Genomic DNA, 14,836 nt, shown 5'->3' on the forward strand with positions numbered 1-14,836 from the left:
TAACACCATGATTCCACTATTGTGGAAAAAATACAGCAAATAAAAACATTATATAGCCTGTAATTGAATGTGTTACACATCAGGGTTTCATAGCTCAATGGTAGTGCCAAAACATGCTAGGTATAGTTTTCAGGGCGTTTTCTGCCCACTTTTTTTTTTAAACGAACATCAAAACTTCACTCAGGTATGTCTTCCCATGCAGGGGGTTCTCACCATCACTGCAAATACATAACATTCAGCCTCATTGCTCTCTTGTGGCAGCTTTACTGCTTCAAGTACCTCTTCAGGGTCCCTCCTGAACATTAGTACCATTTTGGTCCTCCTGACCATGAAACATGTCCCAGTGTTTGTGCACAGACACTGCACTTCAGCTCTGTGCCTTCCTTACAACTTCAAAGCTTTTCTGTCCCTCATTGACTCTCTCTCAGGCTCAGGCCTTGCTCGGTATCGACCTGGACTCTATGGTGCACACCAGCAACTCTCACGGCTTCCTTCACACACTGAAATGCTTGAGGGGGTGGGGCTCTGAGCTCTCTCTGGCTCTCATATGAAATCAGCATACACCTATGTCATTAGTTTGCTTGCTACAAAATCTGGCGTAAATACCTATTTTACTCAGTGGCACAGGATCACTCTATTACAAATGTGATTAACCACTTAAGACCCGGACCATTATGCAGGTTAAGGACCTTGCCCCTTTTTGCGATTCCACACTGCGTCGCTTTAACTGACAATTGCGCGGTAGTGCGATGTGGCTCCCAAACAAAATTGCCGTCCTTTTTTTCCACAAATAGAGCTTTCTTTTGGTGGTATTTGATCACCTCTGCGGTTTTAATTTTTTGTGCTATAAACAAGCGCAACTCCACCTTTTTCTATAAACAAAAATAGATCGACAATTTTGAAAAAAAAATCAATATTTTTTACTTTTTGCTATAATAAATATCCCCAAAAAAATATATAATTTTTTTTCCTCAATTTAGGCCGATACATATTCTTCTACTTATTTTTGGTTAAAAAAAATCGCAATAAGCATATATTGATTGGTTTGTGCAAAAGTATAGCGTTTACAAAATAGGGGATAGTTTTATGGCATTTTTACTAATATTTTTTTTTACTAGTAATGGTGGTGATCAGCGATTTTTTTACGTGACTGCGACATTATGGGGGACACATCGGACACTTTTGACACATTTTTGGGACCATTGTCATTTTCACAGCGAAAAGTGCTATACAAATGCACTGATTACTGTGAAAATGACAATGGCAGCTAAGGGGTTAACCACTAGAGGGCGCTAAGGGGTTAAGTGTGCCCTAAGGGAGTGATTCTTACTGTAGGGGGGCGTGGCTGTAGGTGTGACATCACTGATCGTCGTTCCCTATAACAGACGATCAGTGACACTGCCACACAGAAGAATGGGGAAGGTGTGTTTACACACACCTCTCCCCGTTCTTCAGCTCCTGTGACACGATCACGGGACACTGGCAGAGATCGGGGTCCCGCGGGCGTGGTCACAGAGCTTCGGACCCACGTATATCGGCGTTAGGCGGTCCTTAGGTGGTTAAAAAACACCTTTTCATTTCGATCTGACAATTCAATCCATTTGATGCAATATGGCACCCAAAGGTGTTCTGTATACCCTTGGTTTACAGAAATCCTCAACAAATTTCATTTTCTGCTTCTGTGGTTGGCTTACTGATTTTCCCAGAAGTCTGCACTGAAATACAAGGCAACTCAGATTTAAGTCATCTTCCACAATAAAAAGTAATTTTTTTGTGAGATAATCCTTAATTGGTATTTACTTCTAAAGGAATGCACTAGGTACTTATAATGAACTAATTCCTCCCATTCAGAATCCACATGCAAAGGGCGTGGTCAAACAAACAGCTATTTCTTTAGAGCAGAAGCAGGTAGGAATCTGAAACAAACTTTGTTCAAGTAACTGTACCTTAATAACCCAGAAGTACCAGTAATTGTTTCTTCTAAACAAAAGTGAAATTACTATTGAACTATAGAGCATTTCATTGTGATGGTCACGTCATAAATCCCCTGATGAAGCCAAGGGATTGGCGAAACTAGTAGGGAATATTTGACCACTGACTTGTATCCTATTGTACTGCTCCCACAATATCTGTATACTGCTCCTATGTTTTAACCAAATGTTCTTATTTTTTATGTAACCAATAAAACGTTTCTATTTTTGTATATCAGCCTTTGTTTGGTCTCTATTCAGGCACCACAATAATCCCATACCCCTCCATCTCCTTTTATACTCAATTTAAGGGATGAGGTGCCGTATCTTTATTTGGACTATCGACCACTAATTGCCCACTTTTCTACTGTTGAACTATTGTAACGCTCACCCCCGAAGGAGCCACTGGATAGAATAGGGATGGTGTGTTACCTCTGTGAGCGTCTAGGGGTAGATGATGATGAGTGCAGCAATGATGGAATGTCCAAACAGCAGGTGTCTTTCTTGTGCTTTTATTTCTGCCCAACACGGCAAACAGTAAAACTTGAGGTAGATAGATCAAAGATGGGTGAGGAGAAGGATTAGCAGATTCAGGCTGTCACGTACCTTACCAGAGGCCGAAGTGCTGAGAGGGCTTCCCTTGCGACTGAGTGCAGAACGCCCCCTGGAGGTGCCACAGGGGGTGCTATGCCCAGAGATGCATGGGTTGCTAGCTGCGACTTGCTGAGAAGATGTAGAAGCTCAGCTGTCCACCAGGATACGTGGTCAGGCAGGGGTACCACGGAAGTACCAGATGAGGTAGAATCGCAGGGAAACCCAGGGGCGGAGTCAGGAGCCAAGCCGGAAGTCATGCACAGGAAACAGGAAGTAGCTGGAGCAGGTCAGAAGGCAAGCCGAGGTCATACACTGGAACAATCAGGCAGGAATGGGCTAAAGGGTAAACCGAAAGACAAGCCGGGGTCATACACGAAGGAATCTAGTCAGGCAAGCCGGGTCGTCAACGGGTACACAGGAACACAGGAACAAGAGCTCAGGAACACACAAAGGCTGAAGATCATGCAGCAGTTGGTAACTGCTGCAGCAAGTCCTTAAATAGCGCACACGCATGCACAGTAAAGAATACAGGATTTGCAGAGTTGTTGCCCGTTTGCTCGCGCATGCGCACTGCGCGCGTTTGCGCACACATGCGCATTGTGCTTGCTGGTCCGTGAAGAGCAGGTCTGACAGTTCTTCCACGGTTGGTTCTCTGACACAGGCCTAACAGAACGGAAGCAGTCCTGCCTCCAACGACACTTCACTTTCGTCGCCACTCCAGACGGAGTGGGTACAGTGTACCTGGACAGGTCTCTCACACCGACCTGGGAGCCAGGGTATCACTCGGCACTTTTGAGAGGAACAGGTCTCTGCCACAGACCTGGCCTCAGAACTTAGGATATGGAGATGGTTCTCCTCAGAAAACTTCTTCTTGCCTGAATCTTGCCCAGGTAGTTTCAATTAGGTTACCAACTGATAGGTGGCTAACTTCCACCCCTCAGTGTCCGGGTACCTCGATCCCCGGTGGATTGTCTAGGCCCTGTTGGACCGTCAGCCTCTCATTGGTGCTCCTTAGACAGACTCCCCACCGAACAGCTATCTCGTTTGGGATCTCCTCAGAATTGGCGACCCAGTCGACTACTGGGGCCCCGCCATAGCTTCAAATGCTCCGGGCCAACATGGTCCCGGAACCAGGAACAGAACACCTCGTGGCACGCGCACCCCGGCCTGGTAGGCCAAAGGTGGGTGCCACACCCGGAAAAAGAGACCCCGCCTAATGGCGTCTGCTCCAGAAGTACCTTCCCCCAGCATGCCCCGCGAGGGAAAACCACTCCTGATTGGCTGTTGGCAAGAGGCACCCCAGCCTGGACTCCACTGCTGCCACCTGCCGCCCCGGGGTGTAAAAGCACCTCAGGAACACAGAATGAACCGACAGTACAGCCCAGCTGAAACAGAGGCCTAATTTGCACAAATCACTTGGATGAGACCTAACTAACTCTCTCATCCCCCTTAAATTTAGAATAGCACCTGCACAAAAAGTACACAGGCGCTACACTATAAATTACTTGTAAAGGCTTTCAAAGCAGTGCCTGTAAACAATTTTGCATATCATAGTTTGTTTCATGGCCCAGATGCACGCATGTTTAAGATTTTCACATGTTTGGTATCTAGTTACTCGGCACAACATCATCATCTGTTATATTTTACAAAAAAAATGGGCGTTGTGTTTGTGTGCCTTAAAATTAATGTATTTTTTACAAAAAATATGGATATTACAAACAGTTGTGCTAATATTATACGACACAAAATTGCAACTACTTACATTTTAGTCTCTGCTTTCAGAAAATATATAAGCTTTGAGTATTTTTTCTCACCTTCAGGCCTAAAATGTACATATATACAACTGTTTACATTTGTGATTGTTGTGATTGGCAATCATAAAGCAGAGAGACTCTCTGCTTTGTGTCTTTTGCTTATGTAGCGCCTGTGTACTTTTCGTACAGGTGCTATATTAAATTTAGTGGGGGAATGAGAGAGTTATGTTGCTCTCATTCATTTGATTTGTTAAATTTGTCTGTCGCCAATTCTGGATTTGTCCTGTGGGTCAGTCTTTACTCCAGAGATGCAGTTTCATCTCTGGGCGGCAGGTGCCGCCAGAGGGGTCCAGGCAGAGCCGCTTCTTCCCAGCAGCCGATTGGATGAGTTTTCCCTCGCGGGGCATGCTGGGGAGGGGTATTTCTGTGGCGGAGGCCGTGGTTCGGGGTTCTTCGCGGGTTCCTGGTTCCGGGTGTGGCACCCACCTTTAGGGTGTGCACACGTCACGGGCCCCACCACTATGGCCTACCAGGCCGGGGTCATGTGCTACTTGGAGTTCCTGACTCTGAGCTCTCATACCCCAGAGCAACTGATGCTGTCAGTGGACCCCAGTGACTTACTCGGTTCCCATCCTTATTGAGAAGATCCCAAGCTGGGTGCTGTTCGTTGGGGGATTGGTCTGAGGAGAACCCGGAGGCAGGTGATCCAATAGGGCTTGAACGAACGACCGGGGATCTGGACACCGGACACAGACAGGTTGTATTCAGGCTGTCAGTCTGTGACCTCAAAAGACATACTGGGAGGATTCGCTCTACTTTTCAAACTTTCAAGCACTAGGCCTGTGGCAGAGGCCTCACCTCAACACCCTAATTCAGTTAGAGCCAAGTCTGTGGCAGAGACTTGTTCCTTCCCAGAAGTTCTAAGTGGCGCCCTGGCTGCCAGACCTGTGAGAGAGGCCTGTCCATGGGCACTTTACGTCAAACAACGGTCTGGACATTCTATTACCGCTCTCATCACTACCATCACCCCTAGACACCACATAGAGGTAACTTAAATACGCCCACCCCAAATCTAACCAGCGGCTCCTACGGGGGTAGCGCTACACATGGGGGCTCGTCCGGGATTTGGCTGTTACCTCTAGCAACGGAATCGTGAGTAAAGATTTTATTGAGAGTAAAGAGTGTCGTGTGTTGAACTGTCTGGCAATGAGGGAGTTAACCTCAAACAGCTAAAGCTTGGGCGTACGTGCAGCAGAACACGCGCCTGCAATGTGTCTGCACAAGTTCTTCAAGTGGGAGGAGTCACCCACCCCTGCGTGAGACATATAGCAAAGTCTTCGAGCCAAATCAGCAGACCAACGCCCATCTGCGAGAGAGAGAGAAAGAGACCACGTGCATGATGTTCGCTTCCTCGCTGCCGTTTGCTGTTTCTCAGCGGTTGAGACCTCCTACCACCTTACCGGGAGTCTCACGGACACGGGTATCCGGATGTCCACAGAGGGACAGTTTGTTCTTCTATCGAGCGGAGGATCTGAGACTTTGGGACTATCCTGCCCTCGTTTCGAGGAGTTGTCAGTGCAGATCCTGCCGTTTGCTCGGTGCCAGAAATGCCGGGCCTACTTGTTCGCCGTGAAGCCACCCGCTAAAACTCCTCGGGAGTACCGGGTGAACTACATCACGGGGGCCGTCACCGCGGAGGAGGAAGCCACATGGCCGGAACCCTCCCCGTCGGTGGAGATTGTGGAGCCAGAGGCTCAAAATCCTGAGGTCATCTCTATATCGTCCACCCTGACCCTGCCGTCGGCTACCTCGCCATCCCGCTCACCGGAGGTAAGCCCCATAGACGAAGATGACCACCCGACCAGTACACAGGCCAATGCCACCTTTGAGACCACCACCTCTACAGCGGTCTCCGTGTGGCGTGCTTCCATAGGAGAGGGCCCTGCTCAGGCCTCCCGTGGCTGCCCGTCGCTCCTTATCGGATTGGCCAAGAGACCCTGCAGCCAAGGCCTGCGGTTACCTGCCTGCGGAGGAGCTAAACTCCTCCGATTTTGACTCTCTTTTGGATGACGAGGACACTCTGGAACATCTATTTGAGCCAACGTTCCCGGAGCAACAGGGGTTCGGAGGATTCCAGGCCCCCTACCCTACGCAGAGGAAGAAACGTTCCGGCCAGAACGCACCGCGTGGGTCCCATGCATCGTCTTGGGACGTCCCGCAGCTGACCTGGGGAGATGGTGAGTCAGTTTCAGTTCTTTCCCTCACCGCTCCCATGCCCCTTGCCGTGCCTGCTTTGAGAAGGGCACCGGGCGCTATAGTGCTGCCGGGACGTGGAGACCCACGCACGCTGCCCAATTTGGCCAGGTTACAGCGCCTGGTGATAAGAAAAGTTGCTGCCAGCCATGGGTACAAATACCCCTACATGCCATCCCCTCTCCTGTATAAAGTTGACCAAGAGCGGGAGGCATGGAGCCATGAAGCCATCTTGGCTTATTTGAAGGTACCCCGGGTCGTTAAAGGCACGGACTTGAACTTGGCCCAATTTGAGCATTGTCTCAGAGAGTGGAGCTGGGGCCAGCACATTTACAGTGACCGGGTTGTGCTAAAGTGTCCTGGAAGAGAAGACCAGGTCTTTTCAGTCACCTCTACGACTGCAGAGGGTGACATTGTTATCCTGCCAGACCCGCGTTTCTATAAGTAGGTCACATGCCTGTGCTACCTGACCTACTCCTTTTAAGAAGTTCATGGACAAGGGTTCTCACCCCCACTCACATTTGTTCTTTTGTTTTTTTCCTGCCTTTCAAGATCCACATTATTTTATATGTGAAGAATTTCGATGGGTGGGTTCAGCCAAATAGAGTGGGGCCTTGCCAACTTCTTCACATCATCGAAAGAAGATTTAGCGAAGGGAATGCTTTAATTTTTACCCTTTTGTTGCTACATCTTTTGAGTTGAACTTGAACTGCTGTGTGATACCAGCACGCTGACCGCTAGGGGCAGTGTTCTGCAACATTCTTATTGCAGGACTGAAATGTATATGTTTATTTCTTGCAATCAAAAAAAAAAGAGTAATGCTCAGCACTTGTGGTTAAACTCCCTTGGAGGAAGGGAAATTTCATTCTCTGACGGGAGGGTGCAGTTTCAATTCTGACTTAATAGTAACAAATATTAATATATCAGAGTATATATATTTTGGGCCAGATCACATAGGTTAGCGGATCTTTAGATCCGCGTAACCCATCTGATTTAAGATCCGACGCCGCAAGTTTTTGAGGCAAGTGGGTAATTCACAAAGCACTTACCTCAAAACTTGCGGCGGTGTATCGTAAATCCCCCGGCGGAATTCAAATTCCACGGCTAGGGGGAGTGTACTATTCAAATCAGGCGCGTTCCCGCGCCGATCGAATAGCGCATGCGCCGTCCGCAAATTTACCCAGCGCTAAATGACGTCGCAAGGACGTCATTGGTTTCCACGTGAACGTAAATGGCATCCAGCCCCATTCACGGACGAGTTACGCAAACAACGTAAAAATTTTAAATCGCAACGCGGGAACGACGGCCATACTTAACATTGGCTGCGCCTCATAGACCCAGGGGTAACTATCCGCCGGAAAAAGCCGAACGCAAACGTGTAAAAAAAAAGCGCCGGGCGGTCGTTTGTTTCTGAATCGGCGTATCTTTTCATTTGCATATTCGTTGCGTAAATAAACTGAAACGCCACCTAGAGGCCGGCCTGGAATTGCAGCCTAAGATTCGACGGTGTAACACAGTTACACCTATCGGATCTTACAGTAGGCATAGCTATGCGTAACTGATTCTATGGGCCAGATTCACATAGGTTAGCGGATCTTTAGATCCGCGCAACCTATGTGATTTAAGATCCGCCGGCGCAAGTTTTTGAGGCAAGTGGGTAATTCACAAAACACTTACCTCAAAACTTGCGGCGGCGTATGGTAAATCCCCCGGCGGAATTCAAATTCCGCGGCTAGAGGGAGTGTACTATTTAAATCAACCGATCGAATAGCGCATGCGCCGTCCGGAAATTTTCCCAGCGTGCATTGCTCCAAATGACGTCGCAAGGACGTCATTGGTTTCGACGTTTACGTAAATTACGTCCATCCGTATTCGCGATCGACGGCCATACTTAACATTGGCTGCACCTCATAGAAGCAGGGGTAACTATACGCCGGGAAGACCCTTACGTAAACGACGTAAAGTGACTGCGTTGGGCCCGTGTACGTTTGTGAATTGGCGTATCTCGCTGATTTACATATCCTCGCCGTAAATCAGCGAGAACGCCCCCAGCGGCCATTTTAAAATTGCAGTTAAGATCCGACGGTGTAACACAGTTACACCTGTCGGATCTTAGGCATATCTATGCGTAACTGATTCTATGGGCCAGATTCACTTAGCGCAGCGGATCTATAGATCCACTCGATCTACGTGAATTAAGATCCGCTCCCGCAAGTTTAGGAGGCAAGTGGCTAATTCACAAACAACTTACCTCCAAACTTGCGACAGCGGATCCTAACTCCCCCGGCGGAATTCAAATTCCGCGGCTAGGGGAGTGTACTATTTAAATCAGGCGCGTTCCCGCGCCAATTTAAATGCGCAGGCGCCGTCCGGGGAATTTCCCGGCGTGCATTGCTCCCACTGACGTCACTAGGACGTCAGTGGTTGCGACGTGAGTGGGACTTGCGACGCGCGTGTTCGTGAATCGGCGTACGGAAACGACGTAGGAAAATTCAAATTCGACACGGGAACGCCGGCTATACTTAACATTGGCTGCGCCTGATAAAAGAAGGGGTAAGTATACGACGGAAAACCGCTACGGAAACGACGTAAGAACACTGCGACGGGTCCGCGTACGTTCGTGAATTTGCGTATCTCGCTGATTTACATATTATTTTTCGTAAATCAGCGGGAACGCCCCCGGCGCTATTTTTAAATTGAAAAAAAGATCCGACAGTGTAACACAGTGTAACACTGTCAGATCTTAGCCCTATCTATGCGTAACTGATTCTATGAATCAGGCGCATAGATAGGACCAGTGTAAGTCAGAGATACGATGGTGTATTGGACCCACCTACTATCAACACTGTCGGAGAATGGGCAGCATAGATAGATAGGGCTGTGTAGTGTTCAAGGACACTAATATTTGTAATTTAAAGTTTGTAATTACGTTTCCTCTCTTTTCCTACTTTTACTGTTTAGCAGATATCAGGCTGGCATTCAGGCTTGAATGCCTTAGGACACTGGGGACAGTGTCATTTCAAGTGGGGGGAGTATGTAGCGCCTGTGTACTTTTCGTACAGGTGCTGTATTAAATTTAGTGGGGGAATGAGAGAGTTATGTTGCTCTCATTCATTTGATTTGTTAAATTTGGCTGTCGCCAATTCTGGATTTGTCCTGTGGGTCAGTCTGTACTCCAGAGATGCAGTTTCATCTCTGGACGGCAGGTGGCGCCAGAGGGGTCCAGGCGGAGCTGCTTCTTCCCAGCAGCAAAATGGAGGAGTTTTCCCTCGCGGGGCATGCTGGGGAGGGGTATTTCTGTGGCGGAGGCCGTGGTTCGGGGTTCTTCGGGGGTTCCTGGTTCCCATAGCTGGGAGCAACTGATGCTGTCAGGGGACCCCAGTGACTTACTCGGTTCCCATCCTTATTGAGAAGATCCCAAGCTGGGTGCTGTTCAGTGGGGGGATCGGTCTGAGGAGAACCCGGAGGCAGGTGATCCAATAGGGCTTGAACGAACCACCGGGGATCTGGGCACCAGACACTGACAGGTTGTATTCAGGCTGTCAGTCGGTGACCTCAAAAGACATACTGGGAGGATTCGCTCTACTTTTCAAACTTTCAAGCACTAGGCCTGTGGCAGAGGCCTCACCTCAACACCCTAATTCAGTTAGAGCCAAGTCTGTGGCAGAGACTTGTTCCTTCCCAAAAGTTCTAAGTGGCGCCCTGGCTGCCAGACCTGTGAGAGAGGCCTGTCCAGGGGCACTTTACCCACTCCGGGTGGAGTACAATTATAGAAGGCAGGACTGCTTTCTCTATCCATAGCCTGATTCTACAAAGTTGTTCTTCCTTCACCAAACTATCCTGTCTACTTCAAGTTGACATGTTGGTCGTGTTTGACCAAGAAAATAAAGCATTTGAAAACGTCAACCAACGGTCTGGACATTCTATTACTGCTCTCATCAGTACCATCACCCCTAGACACCACATAGAGGTAACTTAAATATGCCGATCCCAAATCTAACCAGCGGCTCCTCCGGGGGTAGCGCTACACTTATTCTTTTTCCTGTCAGCAGGAATAACAGCTTTGTGCACAGCAGGGCTGTATCCTGGCCTAGGCCAACAAGGCCCAGGCCTAGGGCAGCACGTTGCAGGGGGGCAGCATGGAAAGAGTTCCCGCCGGCTTGCACTACACTGTTATTGTAGCGCCAGTCTTATGGGGCGTACTGGACAGAGAGGCAAATTAGTCTAGTGCCCCCATAAAGCAGCCGCACTGCTTCCGGCCAGCATTCTGCAACTGTAGGGGGGGGCGGAGCTTCCAATTTTGACTGTTCTATTATCCTGAACCACAAACCTTCCTCACTATGCTATGTATTTTCTGCTGCACCATTGGCATGGTTATATCTTCTTAGTCCTCTCCATAAAATTTGCAGAATTCTGTGCCTAAAGTAGAACTATAGGCAACACTTTTTTTTAGGGAAGGGCAGGTCTTAAACAGCAAGGGGTGTGGCCTTGACAGGAAGGGGTGTGTCATATTTAAATTAGGGGCTGCACGAGTTTAGTCAGGCCTAGGGCAGCACAAAACCTAAATACACCACTGGTGCACAGGGCTGCTGTTAAAAATCATGGGGCCCTGTACATCCTACCTGACAGCCCCTACACCCCCCCCCCCCCCGGAAAATATCAAATTATATTTTTTTTCTAAAATGCCAGGATTGCAATGGCTTTGCAGCCATGGCAGAAATTACACCCTTGCTACCGCTGCCTCCTGACACTTTTTTTCTTAAATTGCTGAATGGCAATTTTACATTGTAAGACCACACTGCAACTGTGAGCCAAATGTTGCCTGGTGCTGCCTGTCAAACTCTGCAGCTGGCATTAAAAATGCTGCATCTGTGAAGTAAAGCATTTCAGCCACGGTATGTATACAACCCTGTTAGGATTTGGGTGAGCAGCCAGGGATAGTACTAATCCACAACTCAGCCATAAATGTTAAAGAGCCCATAGGCAGCACATGGCAAAGTGCACAGGAAACACATGTTTTAAAGTGCATTTCAGAAATAGTGCTTGCAGTGCCATTAATTGTTAATGAAACCCTAAATGCAGTTAGCAGACCCACATTTTGTCATGTGACAAACTTGCAAAGTGCATGCCTAAAAAGGTTCTAGAGCTTCTATGGTGCGTTTGTCACACGTAGAGTGTGAAAGAGCTGCCCTATGTTCAAAAAACAAGAAAAAAACGTGTTTCCGTTATGCGAAGTGTGAATAATGGGGCCTTAGGAGTGGCATATAGAAATGGCTGGGCAGAGATGTCTGTCAGCTGGAGGCAGACATATATTCACTGGCCCCTACCTCCAGCACTGCAGTGGCAGCCAATGTCTATCTGCAGTTTTAAACTGGTTCCTGGCACATTCACCCCCTCTCCGAATACTGAACTTTCTGCAGCTTCACTCCACCATCAATCCCCCTTTACCCACACTCACCTCCTTCAGCAGAATCGGCAAAAGCACTACTCCATTCAATCCCAGCAGCCAGTACTGGAATTTACAGTGAACACAGAACATGGCGTGGAAGGAGGGGGAGCAGAGGTCAGAACTCATGGAGTAGGTAGAGCAGGCAGAGAACTCCTTCCTTCTTCGATCTGTCATGCTGGCAAGAGAGATAACACTGCTGACCACGTGGGGAGTGGAGTTTCAGCACCCAGCATTTAGGACCCAGCAGACTCAGAGGCAAAGACAAAGGGCCGGATTCAGATAGAATAGCCTATCTTTTTGCGGGCATAACGTATCTCAGATACGGTACGCCGCCGTAAATTTGGGCGCAAGTTCTGTATTCAGAAACCACTTGCGCCCTTAGTTACGGCGGCGTAACGTATGTGTGTCGGCGTAAGCCCGCCTAATTCAAATGTGGATGATGTGGGCGTGTTTTATGTATATTAACTGTGACCCCGCGTATTTGAAGTTTATTACGAACAGCGCATGCGCCGTTCGTGAAAAAATCCCAGTGCGCATGCTCGAAATTACGCCACAAATCGTAAATGCTTTAGACGTGAACGTAACTTACGTACAGCCCTATTCGCGAACGACTTGAGCAAACGACGTAAAATGTTAAAAACTCGACGCGGGAACGTCGTCTATACTTAACATTAGCTACGCCTCATATAGCAGGGGAAACTATACGCCGGAAAAAGCCTAACGTAAACGACGTAAAAAAATGCGCCGGCCGGACGTACGTTTCTGAATCGGCGTATCTACCTAATTAGCATATTCATCGCGTAAATATACGGAAGCGCCACCTAGCAGCCAGCGTAAATATGCAGCCTAAGATACGACGGTGTAAGACACTTACGCCGGTCGGATCTTAGGGAAATCTATGCGTAACTAATTCTATGAATCAGTCGCATAGTTACGACCCTGTACACTCAGAGATACGACGGGGTATCCGGAGATACGCCGTCGTATCTCCTTTCTGAATCCGGGCCAGAGACTCTGTAGCTGTCCGTGCTGCAAAATCAGGACTTTTGGCAAGTATGTAGAATCGATCCCCCTGCAGGGCAGCAGGATGGAGAAAGTTGGCAGCGCTGCCGGGAAATCCACAAGACTCATACAGCAGTGCAGAATTCTCTCCTGCTTGGCAGGTGCCTATTTTTTTAACTGATGGTGCCTGGTAGGGTGACCATGTGTCCCGGACTGTCCGGGACACAAATAAATACTTTATTTGTGTTTATTTACTTTGTAATTTTTCATTTAATAAGTGAGTTACCAGGGGTATTATGTGCCCTTTACTCATTCAAGTTAGGGGAGAGCTGAATATCTTGAGAGCCCCCTGGTACAGTCCCTGCTCCATGTTGAGGGCATGTGGTCTGGTACAGTTCAGGAGAGGAAGACAAACCCTTGCTGCCTCCCCATTCCTCCATGCTCAGATAAGGATCTGAGTATGGACTTTGGGGGGGCCTATACTATTTTTTGTGTTGGGTTTCCTCTTAAAATCCATGCTATGGATTATGAAGGTATCTTATGCTTTTTTTTTGGTATGGGCGTCCCCTTAAAATCCTAGACCCTCATCAAGGATAAGCCCCCATTCACACCTAGTAATATAGTAATTATGAATAACCAGCAATACAAAGAGATGTGTCTAAAAATCTTGAGCAATAATGAATGGTATACCAAAATTTCTAGGTTGCAGATCAATACATTTTATGATGAATTTTACAAACTTATTGACAATGCGTATGCTATGAAGACCATTAATCTTCAAACGTGGAATTTTGTAAGGACTATGCACCCCAGAATTCCCACGTTTTATAGTCTTCCCAAGATTCATAAAAACAAGATACCACCCCCTGGACGTCCTATCATTTCGGGTTGTGGCAGTATCACAGAAAACATTAGTAAATTTATAGACGAACAAATACGTCCATACGTCAATAATTTACCCTCCTTTGTTCAAGACACATTGCACCTTCTCCAACAACTGGATGGTCTGTCTGTTCCCCCTGATGCCCTTCTGGTGGCTATTGATGTGGAGGCTCTTTATAGCTCCATTCCCCACCTGAGGGGCATCGAGGTGATCAGACACACTTTATCCCAATCTCATCGAGACAACTGGACTTTTGACAATTTTTTGCTTTCAGCCTTGGAACATGTTCTCACTCGAAATGTCTTTTCATTCGATGGCTCCCACTTCCTCCAGGTACAGGGCGTAGCTATGGGGACTTCTTGTGCCCCAAGCTACGCAAACCTGTACCTGGGGGAGTGGGAGCAGGGGTTTCTGTCTGAGGAGGCTTATTTGCCCCTAACAGACCACATCATACACTGGAGTCGCTATATTGACGATATCCTGTTGGTCTGGACTGGTACCCCCCAAATGTTATTAGCATGCCTTTCAGCCATGAATGACAACACATACAATTTAACCTTCACTATGACTTATAGTGATGTTTCAATCAATTTTTTGGATGTGACCATTGAGAAAGACCTATCTGGTAAACTTATAAGTGCGTTGTTTAGAAAGGACACTGCATGTAATTCCATTCTACATGCACAAAGCGCACATCCTGTATCTTTAATTAGATCTATTCCTTTTGGCCAGTACTTGCGGCTACGCCGCAACTGCACAAAGGATGAGACCTTTAAAATAGAAGCTGACAAGCTAAGTGATCGGCTCCTTCTAAGAGGCTACTCTCTAACTTGCCTAAAAAGGCCTTTAGGAAAGCCAGTGCCAGACCAAGAAATGACCTACTTACCAAGAAAAAACAATGTAAGAAATTACCGACCAACGCAAATCCAAA

This window comes from Rana temporaria, chromosome 5, assembly GCF_905171775.1.
Source record: "Rana temporaria chromosome 5, aRanTem1.1, whole genome shotgun sequence".
Taxonomy (NCBI): Eukaryota; Metazoa; Chordata; class Amphibia; order Anura; family Ranidae; genus Rana; species Rana temporaria.